At 34.5% G+C, this 23,526-nt stretch overlaps 1 protein-coding gene and 1 long non-coding RNA gene across 21 annotated transcripts in view; one reads left to right on the forward strand and one right to left on the reverse strand.

Moving 5' to 3' along the window:
* Positions 1 to 23,526, forward strand: part of LOC127856983 (nuclear protein MDM1-like) — a 233,583-nt gene that overhangs the window by 148,463 nt on the left and 61,594 nt on the right. The gene's annotated exons all lie outside the window — the stretch shown is intronic.
* LOC127857297 (uncharacterized) lies at positions 306 to 23,373 on the reverse strand. Of its 2 annotated transcripts, none has more exons than XR_008038368.1 (3): positions 23,270 to 23,373; positions 16,923 to 17,039; positions 306 to 3,403 (listed from the first exon to the last, which is right to left on the reverse strand). It is a non-coding gene; the product is annotated as an uncharacterized LOC127857297 (long non-coding RNA). The 2 variants fall into 2 exon arrangements; XR_008038369.1 differs by lacking the exon at positions 23,270 to 23,373 and adding an exon at positions 22,201 to 22,653.

The following is a 23,526-nucleotide window of genomic DNA, read 5'->3' on the forward strand; positions in this document are numbered from 1 at the left end:
TTTCTTGCACTTATCATAATCTAACCATCTGCATTATTTTTGCCAAACAGGTGGTTTTGCAATCTGAGCACCACAATCATCAATTTTTTTGTGTGGATATAAAGATTTTATAAAATTTATGATTTTAGGACCTTAAGTTTCATTGTGCTGTACTTGTTTAAGAGATGTGTAATACCAACTGGCTACTTCTGTTTACAGAACTAAAAGGCACAGAAGGATTTTATTAATATTTTGTTGAGTTCTCAGATTAATCGAGCCCAAAGCACTTCCTGCTACAAAAACATATTTTCGAGCAACAACACATATTGATAATATACTCTTGGTTTATTAAGACATCAACAATAAGCAACATGTATGCATGAGCACATGATATAGTAAATATGATTTATATATAAATTAAGAAATGTTTCAGTTGAGAAATGCATTTCTCATTGAATCACATGTTATTAAAACCATCATTTTGAATAGGAATTACACATGCAGTAACAACCAGCTGCAAACAAATTGTTTCTTACATGATTACTTATGCATGTCAAGGATAGGAAATTACACACATAAGGAATGAAATATCCATGTGCAGGTATCAACAGTTGTCTTTGATTTAATCTATCTTGAATAATGCATACTTTTTAACATGAAAATCTCATTTTCCTCAAAACACTAAATTAAAAGTAACAAGAAGGTGGTAAAAAATTCATTATTTCAGTTACAAAGCAATGAATTGAAAACTATCGGTACATTCAAGTTATCTGTATAAAACATGGCATCAACTTAAAATCAGTATCAATACATGTATCACCTTAAATCCGCAGATGTTGAGTAAGATTGCCTTTTTAAACAAAAAATTATAATTGCCCTAAAATGAGTGAATTAACAATATACAAAGAACTATCATGAACCATTTTCAACATTTACTTTGTTGTTCTAAAATTTAAATATATATGCAATTTCAAACTATTTATGCAGGTAAACCATGTACACACAAAATTTTAGTACTCATCTTTACCCTTTTTTTTTATCCCCATGTTTTTTTAAAAGCGTGGGGATATTGTGTTTAGCTCCGCCGTCTGTCTATCTGTCCGTCCTGGACACTATTATCTCCTACACTATTAGCACTAGAACCTTGAAACTTACACACATGGTAGCTATGAGCATATATACGACGGTGACAGCGACGGAATTTTGATCTGACCCCTTGGCCAAAAGTTATTGGGGTCAGGGTGGGGCCGGGTCAGTGATTTTCCTGCGACCCCGATTCGAAAAAGGCTCATAACTACTGTGTCCCTTCAGATATTGCTTTCATATTTGGTATGCATGTGTATCTAGACACCACCTATCCATTCGCATACAATTTTTTACCCTTGACCTTCAACTTTGGGTCAGTTTTAAGGTTTCGAAATCTGTGACCGCGATTCGAAAAAGGCTCATAACTACTGTGTCCCTTCAGATATTGCTTTCATATTTGGTATGTATGTATATCTAGACAACACCTATCCATGCGCACACAATTTTTTTACCCCCATGACCTTGAACTTGGGGTCAGTTTTCAGGTTTCGAAATCTGCGACCGCGATTTAGAAAAAGGCTCATAACTACTGTGTCCCTTCAGATATTGCTTTTATATTTGGTATGCATGTGTATCTGGACAACACCTTTCCATGCGCATGAAAATTTTTATCCCTGTGACCTTGACTTTGAACTTTGGGCCAGTTTTAAGGTTTTGAAATCTGTGACCGCGATTCGAAAAAGGCTCATAACTACTGTGTCCCTTCAGATAGTGCTGTCATATTTGGTATGTATGTGTATCTAGACAACATCTTTTCATGCGCATACAATTTTGTACATGCTACCTTGACCTTGAACTTGAGGTCAGCGTTCAGGTTTCTGAATCTGCGACCGCGATTCGAAAAAGGCTCATAACTACTGTGTCCCTTCAGACATTGGTATAATATTTGCTATGCATGTGTATCTGAACAACACCTTACCATGCGCATACAATTTTTGACCCCTGTGACCTTGACCTTGAACTTTAGGCAAGCGTTTAGGTTTCGAAATCTGCAAACACGATTCGAAAAAGGCTCATACCTACTGTGTACCTTCAGATATTGCTTTCATATTTGGTATGCATGTGTATCTGGACAAGACCTTTCCATGCGCATTAAAAAGTTTTGACCCCTGTGACCTTGACCTTGAACTTAAGGTCCGCGTTTAAATTTCGAAATCTATTAAGTGGTTATCTACCCAATCAGAAGAAGTGCAAGCATTTTCATCGGACAAAGGAATTATTCAACAATGAAGCTTGTGTATTGAAAACATATATAGAGTTACACAGTAGTGGCGCAGAGATGTATTTAGTAGTCAATTATTTGTGTTTATTCATCTGTGAAATGGTTTAGCTCATCCATCTAATGTTTATACAAGGGATTATAAAATATTGGTGCAAAGGGACACCTGTATTTTAGAGGAGATAGAATGCAGTCAAGCATAAAAAGCATGAGAAACTCATGGAATAGCGCCTCAAGAATCTATAAAAGGGCTGAAACTTTCAATTTGTTCAATCACACTTTTAGACTCATTATGAAAATCTTTCAAAATGTTCAAGTGTGAAAAATGTGACAAACAATTTAAAGCAAAAAGGACTCTTGAACAGGCACATCAATGACAGACATGAAATTTAACATTTTCATTGTTGTGTACAAGATTGCGATATAAAATTTCTGAGACGCTACTATTTAGTCAACCATTTAACCTCAAAACATAACTTTTCCAAAGCAGAAGCATGAAGATTGGCTATAACAGAGCAAGTTCAGCCATCTCATTCCAATGAGGATGATATGTACATAATGGACGTCAGTGAAGTTGATTCAGTATTAGATTTTTTAGGAGAGCAGGATGAGGACCTAAATCCAAGTGAATTTTACTCTTGCATTAAGGACTTCGATTTTAACATTTTCACCGCCACCAGAATCAACAAAGCCTCGACTATGCATGGCCCCATTACCAAACCTAGGGCGCCCCTGGGTCAAACATGCGGCGTGGGGATACTCGTCGGCCTCTGCCGCGCCATTTCTAGTTTTAATTTTAAATTGTAGTTGACCTTGATTTATTTTTAAAGCCTGGTTTCAATACATCAACTATATTGTGCAATACAAACATCACACACAAAGCTATCTTGGGATGTAGGTTGTGAGACGCAGACCTCATGCAGCCATCGTTTGCAAACGTCGGATGATATCCATTTTAATGCCGTGCGGGTCTTTACAGTGGAGTGAACGAGTCGCACAGATATGTTTGCCGCACTCCATGAATCAGAAGTCTGTGTTTCACGACTAGTCTCGATAAACTGAAACATGGGCCTGTCGCAACATTGTGGGATGCTTTTTCCTGACCAAACATTCGGCAGTCTGGAAATAAAGTAAAAGTCATTCATACATAACGTAAAAAACAACAACATTTGTTTGCAATAAGAAAAGCATTATATTCACTAGATTAAGTGTTCACAAAAAATACTATTTCTGAAAATAAAATTGCAAGAACGATAGTTTGACAGTGAAAAGTATTCATGTTTTATGCATCATAAATATACAATCACATTAAGACACAAAAAAACTACTTTTTATACAAAATAATATAATGGAGCAAAGAGAATGCTGTATTTCATTATATGACACATTAATAAATTAAAATATGAGTAATCTTCTTGTTTAACCTAATTTTCAGGGTTATTTGACAAAAGTGGGACTCTATAACACAGTTTGAAATATCATGACCTTTATAAATTAAAGGAAAAATGCAAGGCTCTAAAAACCAATGCACCAACAGAAAGGTACGATGATTATATTCTACATTCTCCCATTATTTTGTTGAATAAAAGTTAATGAAGATCTTTACTAAGAAAACTAGAGCTTTGTCACAGACGTGATGTATACCCCCACGTGCCGCATTGACACAGACTATTTTGCATGCTGTCTTTACAAAACAAGAGAATTAAATTTATGGCGATTTTTTAGAATTATAATGCCATTATCATTTATGGCCATTTCGACTTTTGAAATCTTGAATTCTTTCGCATGACAAGCCGTCCAAATTTATGGCCATTTTTTTACTTGTGAACTCCAAGTGTGACCTAGACCTTGGAGTTATCGACATAATTCTTTCGCATGACACATCGTCCAATGACTGTGAACAAATGTACCAGGTTTTTTTAAAATCTCACAATAAATGACATAGTAATGGCCCGGACAAGATCATTTATGGCCATTTTTGACCTTTGAACTCACAGTGTGAACTTGACGTTGCAGATATCGACGTAATTCTTTCGCGCGACACACCGTCCAATAATGGTGAACAAATGTGCCAAATTATTTTAAAATCTCACAATGAACAACATAGTTATGGCCCGGACAAGCTCATTTATGGCCATTTTTTACCTTTGAATTCATGTTTTAAAGGCTTCATTTCCATCCCTTAGATACTGATGAGCAGCAAACAGCATAAAACCTGAACAGTCCGCAAGTGACTCGAGTTACTCGCAAGCTGTTCTGGTTTATGCTGTTTGCACACAGCCATTTTCACTTTGCTTCTGAGTGGGAAAGGGTAAAATAATTTATCTCCATCCTAAAAGAAATGTACTTTAAAAATGTACTTTACAACACACATGAAGTAAATGCATGAAGTAAACATTGGACTTTCATAAAATGAAAGTAAGCGATTGAAACAACAGCATGTGGTTGGTTGATAGTTGCCAGGATAAAGCATTAGACATCCTTCTTTAACATCAACAGGCACTAAATGTTTGTTACCCCAGTTCAAACAAATCTTAAGTTTGCTGATGACATAACCAAGCCATATCAATACATCCCAATAGTGCAGTATAGACATAGAAACCTATCAAGTCAAAGAATGGAAGGTGATAGATAAATGAAGCCAACACAGAATCCAGACAAACAAATTGTAATTAATCCAAAGAATAAAATTAGCAAAATGATCTAAGAATTAACCCAAAGGATAAGAAATGAAGCCAAAGACTACTAAGCTTACAGATTTAAGAAAACAAATGAGGAATCCGGCTATGTACATTAATAAAGTATATAGCATAAACAAGAAATTCAGTAAGACAGTAAAAAAACATATAATAATACATAATCCAGTCAAATAATATGGGAATTCAGACAAAAAGGACGGATTTTAGATTCCATTGAAAGAATAGGGAATCCAATCCATGAATCCACTTAATAAGAAATCAAGTCAAAGATTAATAAAACCAGCTAGGAGTCACAGAATATGAAATACAGAATACAGTCAAAATTGCTAAATTGTATGAGAAATCAAGTTAAAGAATAAAGAATCCAGTCACAGAATAAGAAATACAATCTTGCCAAATAATGAGAAATCAAGTAAAAGAATACACACAATTAAGTGTCATTTAATAAGAATCCAACCAAAGAAAACAAAAAAAAAAAATGGCAAAGGATTAATGTAAACTACAACATTTACACTACTGGCATACCATACAAATTAACACAAACATCAATACCTATACTATCATAACCCAATCATTATACAAAGTAATGATAGAGTCATTAATGCAATACTTCAATGGAAATTGTGACAGGGTCATTGTATTTTTGTCATAAACCTGCATAGCTGGGTTATACAAACCTCTGCTGGGTCATGATACACCTTTGAAAAAGTGGTTGATGGTTTGTTTGACTCTTTCAGTGCTGGAACCAAATTTTGAAGGCCTTTGCAAACAGTTTGGATCCAGATGAGACGCCACAGAACGTGGCGTCTCACCAGGATCCAAACTGTTTGCTATTTTGATAGTATTTTTTGAAAACAAATCGAAGAAAATTCTAATTTAAGAAATTAAGCAGACAACATTTTAGCAGACAACAAATTTCCCAGCATGCAAAGGGTTGATCTTATGTGTGTCATTTGCTTGATGGGACACCTTGCTAATACAAGACCTTTCATACATAAATTAATTACGGTTGGAAATAGATTAATTATCTAATTAGCGCTGACATATGATGCTCTCACATGCTAATCCCCAATTAGACAGGGTAGCGCATCAGTTTGGTTAGCTGATGAAGGCTATTTGTTGATGTAATGTTCTCAATCAAATAGCCATTAACCCATTTATGCCAAGTGGACTCTCCCATCCTTCTAGATTGGATCAATTTATTTCCAAAATTAGGGATGTCTAGTATATTTATTTCTATATTTAGAATATTTCTTACAGAAATTCCTTAAAGCAAACAGCGCAGACCCAGATGCGGCATCTCATCTGGGTCTACGCTGTTTGCAAAGTCCTTTTTTTCAGGACGCTAGGCATAAATGGGTTAAAATTTTGTGTCATTGACCTATAAAAAATATGTTTGATATTTGAGAAATTATAATAAACAAAAGTTATGTGTTTGTAGGGTATATATTTAATTTAATGTGATTGACCTAGAATATATTTTAACATTTGTTCGGTAGAAATGCGTTTAAATTTGATATATTTTGTATCATGTTTTGATGTATGATATATATTTGACGGTCGGCTACAAATGAATGGATAATAAGATATGATATGTTAAGAATTTCATTTATTTGAAAACGTTGAATAAATTAAAAGTTGCATAAATTTCATTTATATAACGGATGGTTGCAACTGAATGTCTGATGATGGAGTTGTATGGATTGGTGAATTTTAGCTTATGCAATTTTATACCACTATGACATTCTTTACGGCCAATATGAATGCTGATTTTGAGGGGAATAATGAAAAGTGAGATGTTTGAGACTGCTGAGATAACTGATCACTATATCAGGGTTACAAATTGAAATGAAGTTCACACTGTATGGTTTCTATGTAGTAAGAGAAGCATTAAAATTTGAGTCGCGTTTTGGGAAAACTGGGCTTTGAGCATGTGCATATAGTCTTGTCCCAGAGCATGTGCGTATAGTCTTGTCCCAGATTATGGTTTGAGGGTTGGGTTGGAGCGTCCTCATGTGCGTATAGTCTTGTCCCAGATTATGGTTTGAGGGTTGGGTTGGAGCGTCCTCATGTGCGTATAGTCTTGTCCCAGATTATGGTTTGAGTGTTGGGTTGGAGCGTCCTCATGTGCGTATAGTCTTGTCCCAGATTATGGTTTGAGGGTTGGGTTGGAGCGTCCTCATGTGCGTATAGTCTTGTCCCAGATTATGGTTTGAGGGTTGGGTTGGAGCGTCCTCATGTGAGTATAGTCTTGTCCCAGATTATGGTTTGAGGGTCGGGTTGGAGCGTCCTCATGTGTGTCTAGTCTTGTCCCAGATTATGGTTTGAGGGTCGGGTTGGAGCGTCCTCATGTGAGTATAGTCTTGTCCCAGATTATGGTTTGAGGGTTGGGTTGGAGCGTCCTCATGTGTGTCTATTCTTGTCCCAGATTATGGTTTGAGGGTTGGGTTGGAGCGTCCTCATGTGCGTATAGTCTTGTCCCAGATTATGGTTTGAGGGTTGGGTTGGAGCGTCCTCATGTGCTTCTAGTCTCAAGTGAGCTAAAAATATATCATGCAACGTTTTATCAGGCAGATATCAATGTGGTGGTATGATAAATTCTAATACACTGTGCTTTATGACTAAAATATCAGTAAATTACACATAGTTTGCATAGCATCTTGTTGAGATTTTTTCAAATCATATTATAAGTTAACAAATTGAATCTCAGCTCAGATATCCTTAGTTTGACCTATTAACATTTTTTGGACTCTTCGATGCCATCTGATCACAAGAAAAATCTGATTATTGAAAATAAAACATGTCCATTTTAGTGAAATAAGGGCTACACAGACCAAAAAATTGTCCTAAATTAAAAAAAAACATTCTCTTTTTCAACACAGGTTTCAAGGTTATATGAAAACATACTTTTATTCATATTTCCTGGTTTAGCATTTGCAATAAGTACACTGAATACAAACAAAAAAGAAAATAAAGAGTATTATATCAAGATTTCTTTGTCCATTATAGAAAGGCATTACAGAAATAATACCGGTACATGTTTGTTTCTGTCTTTTCTCATCAAGATCGTTTTTTGTATACAGAGGGTAAACAGAATAGAGCTATCACTACAGGTGATACAAACATACCCTGCAATACCAAATACACAAATATAGACAAACATGTTTCATTGTGACTATAAACTATGTGAAAAGTGATATTTCATTTGAATGTGACATTTTAAGATGCTATCCCGCTTTTAATGATATACAAGGCGCCTACCAGGCTAATGAACACCTGAATATATGCTATCCAACTGAAATAAATCCACCTATCCTAAACGAATTAACATAATTGATGTGGTATGTGATATCAAAATTATATGACAGAGTTGTTAATGGTATCATATTAACACCAAAAAAATGTTATTTTTTAATTCACCACATGACATGGCAGTAAAGTTTTATTCGACTGAAAAGAGATTATAGCTGATATGGTTACGAAATGTTAAATTTTTATATCATTATAAATGTAAATTTAGTTACCACGGGAATATCATGTTTCTTTGTATGATAAATACCCTGCTTTGGAATTTGTTAATTCCATCTTTCAATTGAATCACATAAAATGAAAATGAAATACATAACAAAATATTAAGAAAAAAGCAAGTGTTATACAGAGGATAAAACCCCTTTCCATAAACCCCTTTAAAAAGCTATGTGCACTAATAAGGTAAAGTAATTATTACTTGGCATACAGGATGTAAACATTGAAAAGGGGTGTAAACAAACCAGAGCTGTCCCAAGCCATCTTTGTGACCTTGACTGTCCCATCAAGCTTTTTATTACTGCCATTAAGTTAGCATAAATGTAAAATTGTATTCAGTCCATTTTTGGTGGACAACTTTATGCTTTGGATTAAGTCTGATGTTTCCTTATTTCAGCCATTTCTCAAACAAGTGAATAAAAAGGAATATGAAATACACGTACAATAAACTATAACACTGACAAGTTGACATGAACACGCTATTATTATGCAAATCACATAAACTGGTTACTTAGCTGAAATTGCATGTTGAAATGAATTTGTTTAAATTAGCAATAACACATGATCTATCTGACATCAAAATATATCATTTTTGCAAACCTGAAAATAATACGCTGTAATTATTATTAGGGAGACATGCCTTATGCGTGACCATTTTTAAGTTTCGCCAAGCTGTATAATGCTCAAATATGACAACTGACATCTAAGTGTTACCTTAACCTTTAAGGGACCATGAAAGAGGTTTCTACATGTAACTGTTAAACACATTTGGCAAGTTATTTAAGAAGTGCATAATTACTATTGAAGTATCAGTTTGGATTGACCATTGACCTTTTAGTCTGACTTTGAGCCGGGAACATGGGTCCTAACACAAACTGGTGAACATTTATGTCAGTTATTGCTCCATAAATGACAAAGTAACAGTTTGGACAAATTTTACCTTCGACCTGTAAGTGTGCCCTTGACCTTTAAGTAAGGTAGACAGGTGTTACATGTTAAACACCGCCTCCTAATGATGGTCTTTTGTAATTATTAATTTTAAAATTGCATGCTGAATGATGTGCTGAATGATGTAGTTACTGTCTGTACAAACCCGAACACACACATACATACAGTAACAGACACACAAATGTGCACTCATACGCTCAACCATTTTTACAAATAATTATCGTTGTTTCTGAAGATGTCTCAAATAAAAAAGAAAAGAAAGATATGTCAAAGACATTACCCACGTAAACCATCTATTGCTTTGTCAGAGGCTTTGCAAATCTGCCATGGTTTAGTGCATGTGCAAATAATTCAGGAACATTTACATAACTTCGATTGAAAATTGTGTCATTTTACATCTACATTTAGTGGTAATTACATATTTTAAATCAAGCACTTAACAAATTTAGAAATAGTTCACTTCACAGACAATTGGATGAACAGTAAAACTGCCATATTCCACCCTACTGGGGGCATACAAACAAAAATTGCACTGGGGGTTCAAAACCCAGGAAAAAAAGAAGCAAATACTAAAACATAACCACTAGACTTGCCTGCCCTGAGGGTTCAATACCCAGGACAACAAGGAGCAAATACTAAAACATACGGAATCCTGATAGTGCCATATATAATCTTGCACTTCTTTCATCAAGGGCGAAACTAGAAACACGAAGCGATACTTGATATTTTTCTTGACAGTCGCGGCGACCCACGATATTTTTCTTAAAAGTCGCGGCGACGCACAATATTTTTCTTGACAGTCGCGGCGACGCATGATATATTTAAATCGATATATCGACCTTGTGTAGGTGATGATGATGTGGTCGATCTGGTTCTGGGTCCTGCTGTCTGGTGATGTCCATGTAAGTTTGTGGATCTCCTTGTGCGCGAACAGGGTCCCTCCTATGACCAAGTCGTTCTGTTGGCAGAATTGACTAGTCTCTCCCCGTTGTTGGTGATCACATCCACTCCATGTCTTCCCATGGTCCTCTTTTTGTCTTTGTTGTCGCAGCAAACCTTAGCATTGAAGTCGCCGAGCAACATCAGCATGTCGTGTTGGGGGATGTCCTTCTTGACAGTCGCGGCGACCCACAATATTTTTCTTAAAAGTCGCGGCGACGCACAATATTTCTCTTGACAGTCGCGGCGACGCATGATATATTTAATACGATATATCGATCTTGTGTAGGTGATGATGATGTGGTCGATCTGGTTCTGGGTCCTGCTGTCTGGTGATGTCCATGTAAGTTTGTGGATCTCCTTGTGCGCGAACAGGGTCCCTCCTATGACCAAGTCGTTCTGTTGGCAGAATTGACTAATCTCTCCCCGTTGTTGGTGATCACATCCACTCCATGTCTTCCCATGGTCCTCTTTTTGTCTTTGTTGTCGCAGCAAACCTTAGCATTGAAGTCGCCGAGCAACATCAGCATGTCGTGTTGGGGGATGTCCTTTGAAACACTTTGAAGAGGTCGTAGAATGCATCCTTGTCCTCTTCTTCTGCGTCGTCTTCTTCATATATAGAAACTTAATAGCATTGATTTTAAAGGTTTTGTAAGTATGATTTAAATTACAGTAATTAAACAATTGCAATATCAAAGCTACTAATTCCCAAAAATCTGACATGCAAATTGCACATAAAGTTATACAAATAAAATGTTGATAAGTTTCCAATTCTTAATCGAATGGGTTAAATAAACCATTGGCTAATTTGCTTAAATATCATATTGAACATTATTCAGCTTAAAGGAAACATAATAAAACAAGAAACCGTCGGAGACCGGTGATCAATGCTCCCCAAAGGTTTTTTTTTGTCACAATATTGCACTATATATTCAGATAAAAGGAAACGTCTTGAGGGCACAGTAGTTGGGGGGACAATAATTGCTTTATAGAAAATTTCAAAGGGTGATAACTCTGTGAATATACATCCGACCAGACCCCGCTAATAATACGCACATCTCTTCTTGGTAGTGAAGCTTCCCATAAAGTTTCATTGAATTACGGTCATTAGTTGCTGAGAAATAGCCCGGACAAGAATTGCACTATATGTACAGTTAATGGAAAATTTCAAAGGGCCATAACTCTGTGAAAAATCATCCGACCAGAACCCGCTGATAATATGCACATCTCCTCTTGGTAGTGAAACTTCCCATAAAGTTTCATTGAATTCCGGTCATGAGTTGCTGAGAAATAGCCCGGACAAAAATTGTGCACGGACGGACACACAGACGAACAGAAGAAGCGGCGACAATATGCTCCCCCCAAAATAAATTTTGGGGGAGCATAAAAAATGTTTGTGGATATTTGAGCATGTCTATTTCACACAAAGGAATCTTCTTTAGGTGTAAAATATCTCATTTGTTGAGCTATTCAAAATCCTGTGGGGAATATTGAATAGTTTTAAAACATTATACAAACTGGTTGGACCATAGAACATTATTTTGTTCCCCATAAAGCTGTTTGAAATGTTTCTGAACTAAAGGATTACAGTAGCTTAAAGGGATATACATGTAATAACGCTGTTTTTAATTTACTATAAACCTTATTTAAGCAATACATATTCTCTCTTTTCAAGCAGAAATTTATAATGAAACATTGTTATATTTATGAATTTTTTTAGACAAGATTGAAAAAATGCCCTTTATCACTCACCTGGGTAATGGGGCATGGCCAAAATTTACCCCGGGGGCATGTTTTCAACAGTTTTTTTTCTCAAAAAGCCAAAATCTGAGGCCTACACCATTCATCAGAAGTGCAAAGAGTACAATGCATTATGGGACACAACTTTCATTGGACGAGCAAATTTTATTTAGATTAAATGCAATACGATCATGTACAAATAATGTTTTATTGTGTCATACAAATTATGAAAAAAAAGTGCTTCCTGGGGACTTTCTGATAACCGTAACGGGTAAAAATGAAAATGAATATCTGTTAACAGTTACACTGCGTTAGCATGTATATAAATCATCTTCATAATTTCATTTTTTTTCTTACACATACAGCTCTGATAGGGAATACATGTAATAAACACTGACTCTTTAGTTTTTCACAACTTTATTGGCATTACACAACAGATAAACACCAATTAGCTGTCGAAAGTGGTTTAACCTCTACACAGTTAAAAATCTAAAATTGGTGAAACGGACAAATAAAGCAATGAAGCTGTGATCGTCGCTATCTTTGTACCGGATTGCTGAATTTTGAATTTCAGATTGTCAGTTTGCGAAGTCATTTTTTGCCATTTCCCCATCGGCCGAATATTTATTATTTCGGTTATTTACAATGTATCCTAGTTTGCGGAATGCATATTTCCAATTCCCATGTTGCCGACTCCTTTTCATCGTGAAACAAGGTGAATGACGGCCAAACAACGCGGTAAGTAGCGTGTCAATCCCCCGGGAAGTGTCACCCATCGAGAAAAAAGAACACTGCTGACGGGCTTTTTGTTTAAGTACACTGTGTCTGTACTGTAGTCAGGCAAATATAAAATATGGGCTCTCAGTTGTAGTGACAGCCATTTTGTAAAAATGTTTTTTGTCACTTTGACCTTGACCTTTGACCTAGTGACCTGAAAATCAATAGGGGTCATCTGCGAGTCATGATCAATGTACCTATGAAGTTTCATGATCCTAGCCATAAGCTTTCTTGAGTGATCATTGGGAAACCATTTTACTATTTCGGGTCACCGTGACCTTGACCTTTGACCGAGTGACCTCAAAATCAATAGGGGTCATCTGCGAGTCATGATCAATCTACCTATGAAGTTTCATGATCCTAGGCCTAAGCATTCTTGAGTTATCATCCGGAAACCACCTGGTGGACGGACCGACGGACCGACAGACCGACCGACATGTGCAAAGCAATATACCTCCTCTTCTTCGAAGGGGGGCATAAATATGAAATGACATTGAAATCCTTCTAGGAATGCACAAATTACAGAGATGATACTAATTTCATACAGAATACTCACACACATACACACACAAGAACTCAGAATTAGAGGTAAGGTGTGACTAAAATATGCCCTCCTCAATAATGGCCAAATGTTCGAACAAGTTCGTTAAATTGCTGATCACCAGTGGATTTTAAATTGAAAGTTTCAGCTATGGTTCTCATATTGCAGCCATTACTAGTCAAAGGCTTCGAGTGATTTGGAAGGTATGATATGAAAGAAATTCAATTTATTGTAGATCTTTTTCAAATTGCCTGACACTACACTCACACAAAGAAATTTGCGGAGCGATTATATCTTATAAATATATTACAATGTTCAGGTATTCAATGGGTAGGGTAATCTGATTATACGAGCTATTGAAGCATGGGTACTGAATAATTTTTAAATGTCATAATTGGACCAAAGAACATTTTTAAGGCATAGCATGTCCATTATAATTATTTAAGAGTGTTATCAATTCAAGTCATCAAATAAGCAATGTCAAGTTTGTGCCATTAGTATTGTCAGAGAGAAATATGTTAATAGATCTGTTATTCAGCTTTTAAAAATGTATTTCACATTCCAATAAATCTAAGTTAAATTTTATACTCCATGTACATTTCTGTTTTGCAAAATTATTGTAAAGCTATTGGTTGGTCACAAGTGATACATTATCTTGTGCTTCTAAATTTCTTAATTTTATAATCATACATGTTCTTCACATATTTATACATAAACCATAAACTGCAATAATGGGGTTAGACTTTACCATGGTTTTAGATAGAGTTTACCTGTCCGAATATTGCTGATCTAACAGTAAGTGGTTATTTGTTGGAAGAAAGTGTCAAGACAAGGAAAATAAATGAATGCCAGAATTTGTGTATGGATATCAGTATGTAATATCTGAATACTATAATGATAACTATATAAATCAGTTTTGATAGCCGAGATATTAAGTCTTGTTTGTATATTCTTTTAGCAAAGATCTTTAATAAGTAATAAGTCATATATAATAACTGTATATTCAAAACAAGAGGGCCTAATAGCCCTGTATCGCTCCACTGTTTTTTCTTTGCGAAAAAAAACGTGCAATGCGCATGGGTTGAAATGTACTCAAGCATGTGACTTTCTCTTTCTATCCCTCGTCCCACTGGGGGTTTAAAGTTGGAAGGGTGAGCATTTTTATAAATGGAAAAAGTTACTAGCGTGTTAACTCAACATACTTAAAAGCCCGGGAATTGTTGCACAGGTCCTTTGCTTATAACGTAGGTACATTTATCTCTCCAAAAGATATTGTCGTTCTTTCTATTTCACATATTTTTAGACGCCGACGATCAAATCTACGCATTTGATTTGAAACAGATTCTCAAGACCCATAGGAATGAAAATGCCTTAAACCTTTACCAAACGACACATTTTGGACTTTCCCAATTTGAAAGAGGTTGCAGATGTCAATTAAATTAAAATGGAATATGAAGGAAATGATCAGGTAGGGTAGAAATAATTGTGATAAAAGGAGAAATTGCTCATCAACCCACACATCCCTTAGACCAACAGGCCTGAGAATATTATGATAATCTAAAGATTATTTCTTTATATTTATAAATGTTTTTAATTAAGTAATACATTTGACTTCTAAGATCAATTCATAACTTATATTAAGAAAATTATAAAATGGTCAGAAATATATAAGGATTGTTGAGCAATTGACAATCATATCCACAATTCATGAGTCATGATTCACAAATGGAACAATGAATCATTAGTTATTAAAAAGCAGCATATACGATAGTTAAGAACATTGCACTTCATTAATTTCAACACCTTCTCTTGGATACTAAGTTTTAGTTTACCTTGCAGTATCATATATTGACTTTTCTTGAAATAATTATGTTCATGGAAGTTGTGTTTTTAAAATCAATAATATATTATTAAACTGGTTTTAACACTACAAAAAAAGACATGAAATTAACATGTCATCCAAAATATTTTCATCCAGATATATGGTCACTTTCAACATATTTAAATAAAACCCGACTTTTTTCAGTTTGTAAGAAAAACATTCATAACACATATGTTCTTACTTCAATGCCTTTGTAAGCAGTCACCATCTGACCTAAAATGGCACTAAATTACAGGGTTTTATCTCATGTTTACAAGATGTTGATGTTGTTGTTGGTCACAGCCAAACGGCCGCAGGTATCTCCACTGGTAATTTACTAAACGTCATATGTTCAGTTTTGTGACCCCCGGGGCCGGGTCAAATTTGAGCCCAGGGAAATAATTTGAACAAATTTGGTAGAGGACTATTAGATATCACTACATACCAAATTTAGTAGGCTCTATAATTAAGAACAAGAAGATTTTTAAAGTTTGCACACAATAGGCCTTATTTAAGCATATGTTCATTTTTGTGACCCCTGGAGCAAGGTCAAATTTGTTCCCAGGGGCATAATTTGAACAAACTAGGTAGAGAACTATTATATGTCACTACCTACCGAATTTAGTAGAAATAGGTCCAATGGTTATGGACAAGAAGATTTTTATAGTTTGCACAAAATGGGCCCAATATAAGCATATGTTCAATTTTGTGACCCCTGGGGAACGGTCAAATTTGATCCCAGGGGCTTAATTTGAACAAACTTGGTAGAGGACCATAAGATGTCATTACATACCAAATTTGGTAGCCCTATGCCATACGGTTAGGACAAGATTTTTAAAGTTTGCACAAAATAGGCCTTATGTAAGCAAATTTTCGATTTTTGACACCCCCAGGGCAGGGTCAAATTTGACCCCAGGGGCATAATTTGAACAAACTTGGTAGAGGACTATTAGATGTCACTACATACCAAATTTGGTAGCCCTAGGCCCAATGGTTATGGATGTAAAGATTTTTAAAGTTTTCACAAAATAGGCCTTATGTAATAAGCAAATTTTCAATTTTTTGACCCCCCCAAGGCAGGGTCAAATTTGAGTCATGTTGGTAAAGAAGTATGCACAATATTAAAGCAATATGTCAAGGGACATAGGAAATATTTGGGGTGGTTCGCAAACTTTTACATAGAGTTATTAATAATATGCATATTCTAAGTGGAAAAAAGGCCATTATTCTTATAAAATGATTGATACAGTTGTCTGCCTTTGTTTGTAAGTTGGGGTCATGTTGGTAAAGAAGTATGCAAAATATTTAAGAAATTTGTCAAGGGACATAGGAAATATTTGGGGTAGTACGCAAACTTTAACATTTGCACGCTTACGCTTACGGGAAGCCGATCCCGGGTTGAGTAGGATAGCTCCACTATATATATTTCATATACAATAGACAAGCTAAAAATTAATGTCTTCTAGTGCATATGGGGCATCACCAGCCTTACCAGCTGTTTCACAAGAAAGAGAGCAATCCTTTGTCACAACTTCCATAAACTTGTCCGCATTGAAGTTTTACAAGAATGGTTGAATATGAGCACCAAATATTTTCTCTCCCAAGTACCTTGGTATGTTTTGCTGGTTGTGTGCATGTTGCAATGTTGGTGGAACTCTGGTTGAGCCAAGTTCTGGACCACTGTTACCGTCATATCTTCTAATGGTGAATCATTGGCATCATCTCCTGCATCACAAAATCGAAAGCTTAATCACAACATCAATCTACATAACTGTCCAGTGTCCATCTAATTATTGTATTCAGGAAATGATTCATAAGACATGCTTGCCAAGAATTGTATGTTAGAACTCATTTTGATGAAATAAAGAGTTTTTGGAGGTTAATTCTTATTTTCAAAAACCCTAATTGAAGGGCAAGTCATCATTTTGATAAAATGAATTGTGTATCAAGTCCTCACTTTTATGATAAATCAATTGTATGTCAAGTCCTCACTTTTATAATAAAATAAGTTTTGTGTAAAGTCCTCATTTTGATTGATAAGAATTTTTTTGAGAAAGTTCTTATTTTAAAAAACTGGAGTCATCATTTTGATAAAATGAAGTGTGTATCAAGTCCTCACTTTTATGATAAATCAATTGTATGTCAAGTCCTCACTTTTATAATAAAATAAGTTTTGTGTAAAGTCCTCATTTTGATTGCAAATAATTTTTTTGAGAAAGTTCTTATTTTCAAAAAACCTAATTGAAGGGCAAGTCATCATTTTGATAAAAAGAAGTGTGCATTAAGTCCTCACTTTTATGATAAATCAATATGTGTGTCAAGTCCTTACTTTTATAATAAAATAAGTTTTGTGTAAAGTCCTCATTTTGATTGCAAATACTTTTTTTTAAAAAGATCTTATTTTGAAAAAACTAATTAAAGGGGAAATCATCATTTTGATAAAATGAAGTGTGCATTAAGTCCTCACTTTTATGATAAATCAATATGTGTGTCAAGTCCTCACTTTTATAATAAAATAAGTTCTGTGTAAAGTCCTCATTTTGATTGATTAGAATGTTTTTGAGAAAAATCTTTTTTAACAAAAAAAAAACTACATTGTAATAAGGAAAAGTATTATTTTGATCAAATGAATTGTGTATCAAGTTCTCACATTTATTTGAGAAAATTATTATTTTCCAAAAAAAAAATTGTAGGACAAGTCTTTATTTTCATCAAATGAATTGTGTGTCTTAAGTCCTCACTTTAAATTATATAAAGATTTTTGGGGAAAATTCTTATTTGCAAACAACTAATTTAGGGCAAGTCTTCATTTTGATAAATAAATTTTATATGAAGTCCTCACTTTTATAATATAAACAACAGGAAAATTCGTTTAATTGATATCCCCCACCAAATAAATTTTGTTTATTGATGGGTGAATAACTTAATTAAAGCTTATTTGTAGGGTTGTGCCTTTTCTTACTTTTTTGTAGTTACATCATACAAAAAAACAAAGGGCAATATCTCTTATTTAAAAAAGTGTAGGGGTATGGTTCTTGTGCATGGAGCTTCTCCTTATTAATATCTATACGCCCATGAAGTTTCATGTTGAAAACTTGTATCATATCTGAGATATAGCCCTGAAAAGTTACATCATACAAAAACAACAAATGGCAATAACTCTCATTTAAGAAAGTAAAGGGTTATGGTTCTTGTGCATGGAGCTTCTCCTTATTAATATCTATACGTCCATGAAGTTTCATGTTGAAATCTTGTATCGTGTCTGAGATATAGCCCTGAAAAGTTACATCATACAAAAACAACAAAGAGCAATAACCCTTATTTAAGAAAGTGTAGGGTTATGGTTCTTCTACACGGCACTTCTCCTCATTGATATCTATAAATTCATTAAGTTTCATGATGCAAATTCTTATAATTATAGTTTCTGAGATATAGACCTGAAAAGTTTGTGATGGACGGACTAACAGATGACAGACTGACAGACTGACGGACAACACCAAAACTATATCCCTCCGCCTTTGGCGGGGGATAAAAATGTGTCAAGTCCTTTTTTACTTGACTTTGTGTTATTCTGTGATACATATATAAATTGCATTAAACGTAACAAGAAAACATTGCTTCTAAACAAACATTAATTTAACTAAACAATTAATACTGTGTGTCAGAACTGTGTTATCTAAAGATAATTGTTATTATTGCTGTTAATTGAGTACTTTATGAAAATAAACACTAAAATAATCAACACTTTGTGAGTTGCTTTTGCGCGTCTTCCGAACTACGAACTGCGTCTCAAACACCAATCATCCACTGTGGCATAATGTATGTTCTATTATTTGTGTGACACACATATTGACATTTTCTAAACTGTATTATATAAAATTTCATTAAATATAAATTATGGTTTTGCTATACATGTATTGCAAAATGTCAAATGTTTGTTGTAGACTTAATTAGACTAATACCAATTGAAGTCTGTGTTGTTTTCACACATTTAAAAATTATCAATTTTACAGATTTTTGAAATAAAGTAGCTATTTAACATAACAAGCTCATATGAGTTCACGGACACAAATTTACCTGATAGAAGGCATGAACTTAGTAAAAGAAAAATATGATAGACCTAAAAAAAAGACGTGTTCATAAGGCACAGTTGCCCCCACATTCCACTTTTGTCGCAAAACTACGCTTATGTCAAACACAACCTGTTAATAGCCATATTTGACTATTGACCTGTAAGTGCGACTTTGACCTTGGAGTTCAGCCTTCTCATGTTAGCCATTTGTAAGCATTAAATTTTGGAAGTCCCAGGCATAAAATTGCACTTCAATGCTAATAGTATAATTAAACCATTACAATGTATCACATTATAATAAATATTAATTTTTAATTTAATGTGTTTTGAACAAATGTACGTGGGTCATTCAAAAGTTGTTGTCTGGTAACCTTTTGTTGATTTAGTTATTCCAGGGTATAATCTACATGTGCGTCTCGCGTCTATGACGCACAAATTAATATCGAAATAGACGCATCGTTTTTAAATATTGCGTCCACTCGGACGCATTGCTGAACTGTATCCATTACCGCATACGCGAATCACGATAAGCACAAACCATCTTGTGTATGAGTCAAAAGTGTAGCAATGAACGCTGAGTTAAATTAACCGAATGAGGCTTGAAGACTCCAGCAAGTCTTTTGATTGGCTCTAGTCGAGCCGCTGATGTATAATACAAACTAATTAGAATCTACCTTTTAAATAGAATGTGTTATGATATTTTCTCGAATCCCCGGATGAAAACCTGCTTTAACTTTGTGTAACTTAGTCATATATAATACAGAAAAAATGCCTCCGAAACAAGGTGTTGAAGCTTAATCCAAAACAAACAAATCTGGCAATACCTTATATTTCTGAAAGTTTTATTGAAGTATAAAATTGAAAATTGCCTTTTACAAAAAATGTCAAGCAAAACCAGTACACTTGGGGCAATTTTAAGGATATTGTTAAATATATTTTGTTAATGAAGCAAGTTATTGAGAAGAATTTTCACATTTAAGTTAATCACATGGAAACACTTCTGTAAGATAGAAAAAGAACTCAAACATGCTTAATGGTATGAAAATAAATGCATGTTTTATTTAGGCTTCATTATTTTTTAAATCACCCATAGGATATGATGCGGCATTTGTCTTTACGGAATATAAAAAATATCAATCATTTTTACCCGGAACTTGGCGCTGTAATAAATTTGCTATTCTGTGTGTTCTTTTACCAAGCTTGATTAGGAATTTTTGAGAACGCGCAATGGAGATTTTCTTTCACCATTAAAAATAATAGTTCACGGATTCAAACCATAATACCTGATTAATATGTTGCTACAGTGGATTCCTGTTCTTAGCATACCATGTCAGCAAAAATTATGCTAATAACAGGAATATGCTATTAACAGGAACACACATTTTAGCATAAATATAGCAACTGGGGGCATACAATAAGTCAAATCTGTTAATAATTGATCGTCAAAGTGAAATGTAAATGCAACATTGTATATGATTGATGTTTAAGATAACTATTTATCAAATGGAATTGTATTCTAAGGTATTTGCATTTGCATTTGAGCATTTTTTAGCAGATTTAAAGCATATTTTCTTGGCATTCTGAGAATGTTCTATATGCTATAAAGACTTTAAGTGAATTCTGAATATTGGGGTTAAAAATTATGCTATTAATAGAAGAAAAATACATTAAAATATAAGAATTAATCTGTGCTTTGACATTCTATATGCTTATAACATAAATATGCTATTATCAGGTATGCTAATAAGTAGAATCCAAACATTATCCTTCAGTCTGACAGAATTTCCTAGCCTGTCAGACCAAACATCTGACAGATTTTTTTACATTTAGCGGTGTCTGACTTGGCTTCTCACTTTTGAGTTCATGATGCTTAATGTTTTAGATTCAACACTAGTTTCTTCAACCTCACGACACCAGAGCTCCTTTGATGCAAATATACTTAAGTGGTATTAAGGGATATATTTTTTTCCCTGCAAATTGCGTTTAGTTCCTCACATCTGGTTAAAAATAAACCTGTTACCCTCCGATTGACTGTCAATTTATACAGCAAACTCCAATACATATTCCTGTTTGTATTCTTGTATGAAAATGTCCACAACATATGGGTGTAGTTATATGGGGACTGAATATTCAAATACATGTAGGTTAAGAAGTACAGTAAATGACATGACAAAATGCTGTTAGGACATATCATCATCCTTAATTCTAAACCAGCTATACATGACATTATTCTTAAGAGGGGCATTTCAGAATAAAGATAAAAAGATACAAACGATTCGCAATGGAAAAATTATTTCCTGCAAATATTTTTTATCGAAATTATTTCCGTCAAGACATGTACAATAGCATGCCATGGTTAAAATGAGTGTGTAAAACAATGCCTAAACTCTTTCTGCAAAGTTTGGGAAGTCTGCTTTAGGGACATTTAAATGGAAGGACAGATGAAAGGTAACTCATAATAGTGCCACCAATGTTATTATTATGCAATTTTTTCGCAGTTCAGAACTGAAAATAACATCCCAGAACTTAATTATTCACTGCTAAGTTATTCAATAAATAGTAAATTGTAAACATTTCAATTATGAAAAATTAAACAACTTGTAATTCAGACACAACTCACATTTTACCTGTTGTTAGCTTTGAACAAGCTAATTGGCCTCGGTGAAAAATAATTTACATTGAAATTGAGAAAAGTCCTTGAGAACTCAGTGCCCCAGATAATTATTTGGGAAATAGGGTTTTCAACCATTGATTTTGAAAAATAGGGTGATTTCATTCTTCATATAGAGTGAAATGAGTAATTAAAATGCATACCTTAAAATAATTGCTGATTTACTTCCGTTGACGCTGCACACTTGTATTGATTCAATAGAACTGTAAACTATCATCATAAATTTTAATAAACTGATGTTTCCTAATATCTTTAATCCTTTAAACTGTCCATGATATAAACTTTAAAAAATGTCGACAATTTCTAACCAATGGCATGCCTTTTTATACTTTTGACAGGTTTGTTAAGTCACAGACTTTCCATCATGTTTTTTGGATGTCAACTCAACTGCTGTATACACAGTTTCTAACAAAATCGATAACACGAATGATTCGGCACTTATTGGCTCTTGCTTTCTTGATTCAAAAAAGTTTGCGATCGGCTGATATTTTGGCGCAACATTCTCGGACGTCTTTCGACCTCTCTTAGCTATTTTTATTTCGCATTGTAATAGAAACTGAAAGTACAGACGCTTTACAAATACATGCACAATGGGCGACGAATTAGGTCAGATTGAAAACGCATAGCGTTTGAATAACTATGACCGTTTGCTGAGCTTGCTGAATGTAAGCGTCACCGCGTTACGGTAATAATTCCAAAGAGAAAATACCTAAAATGAGCAAATCATTTTTAATCGAAGTTTTGTATCGTTAATTTGACAAATTTGCGTAAAAGTCAAATTGGTTGCGTTTTCAATACTCATGATAATTGTATTTCTTTGCATTTTTAAACATTTTTATAGGGTGAAAGACGCAGATACGCAGCTTATCTGGGGCACTTAGAACTGGTTAACAGACATGATATTTTGGATAATTGTAAAAGTTAGGACATGTATGGGGAGAACGAGAAACGTAAACAATGTTAACCAGAAAGGCACAATCACAGGCAATCGGCACCTGTGACGGAAGCAATTATTAAGAATCATTAAGAAAACAAATCGATAGAAACAGAGAACCTACACTTGCGCACCCATTGCGCAATTCTTATCAGTCATCGTCGTGATTTTCGCAAAAGTTTTAACAGCCGTTAGACATTTATGATCGATTTTCTTATTAAGCGAATGGCAACAATTTTTTGATCGACTAGTTTGCAGCCAAAATATAAAGCACTTACCGCGTGTCAATGTTAAACTTTAAACAGGTCGTCACATAAACTTGCAGAAGATGTGAAAAAGGCACCATCATGGCAGCAGCCAAACAATGCAATATGAAGTGAAAACAGATACTTCTGGAATATATTGTTGCAAAGTTATCGATCTATTTTGTGAAAGCCCACATAGAATATATACATCTTTTATTTATGGATGTGAGTTTGTTTTGTTTTTTGAAAATATCAAAATACATATCCAGAATCTCATATCTTTGTCCATA

Source organism: Dreissena polymorpha, chromosome 1, assembly GCF_020536995.1.
Source record: "Dreissena polymorpha isolate Duluth1 chromosome 1, UMN_Dpol_1.0, whole genome shotgun sequence".
Lineage (NCBI taxonomy): Eukaryota > Metazoa > Mollusca > Bivalvia > Myida > Dreissenidae > Dreissena > Dreissena polymorpha.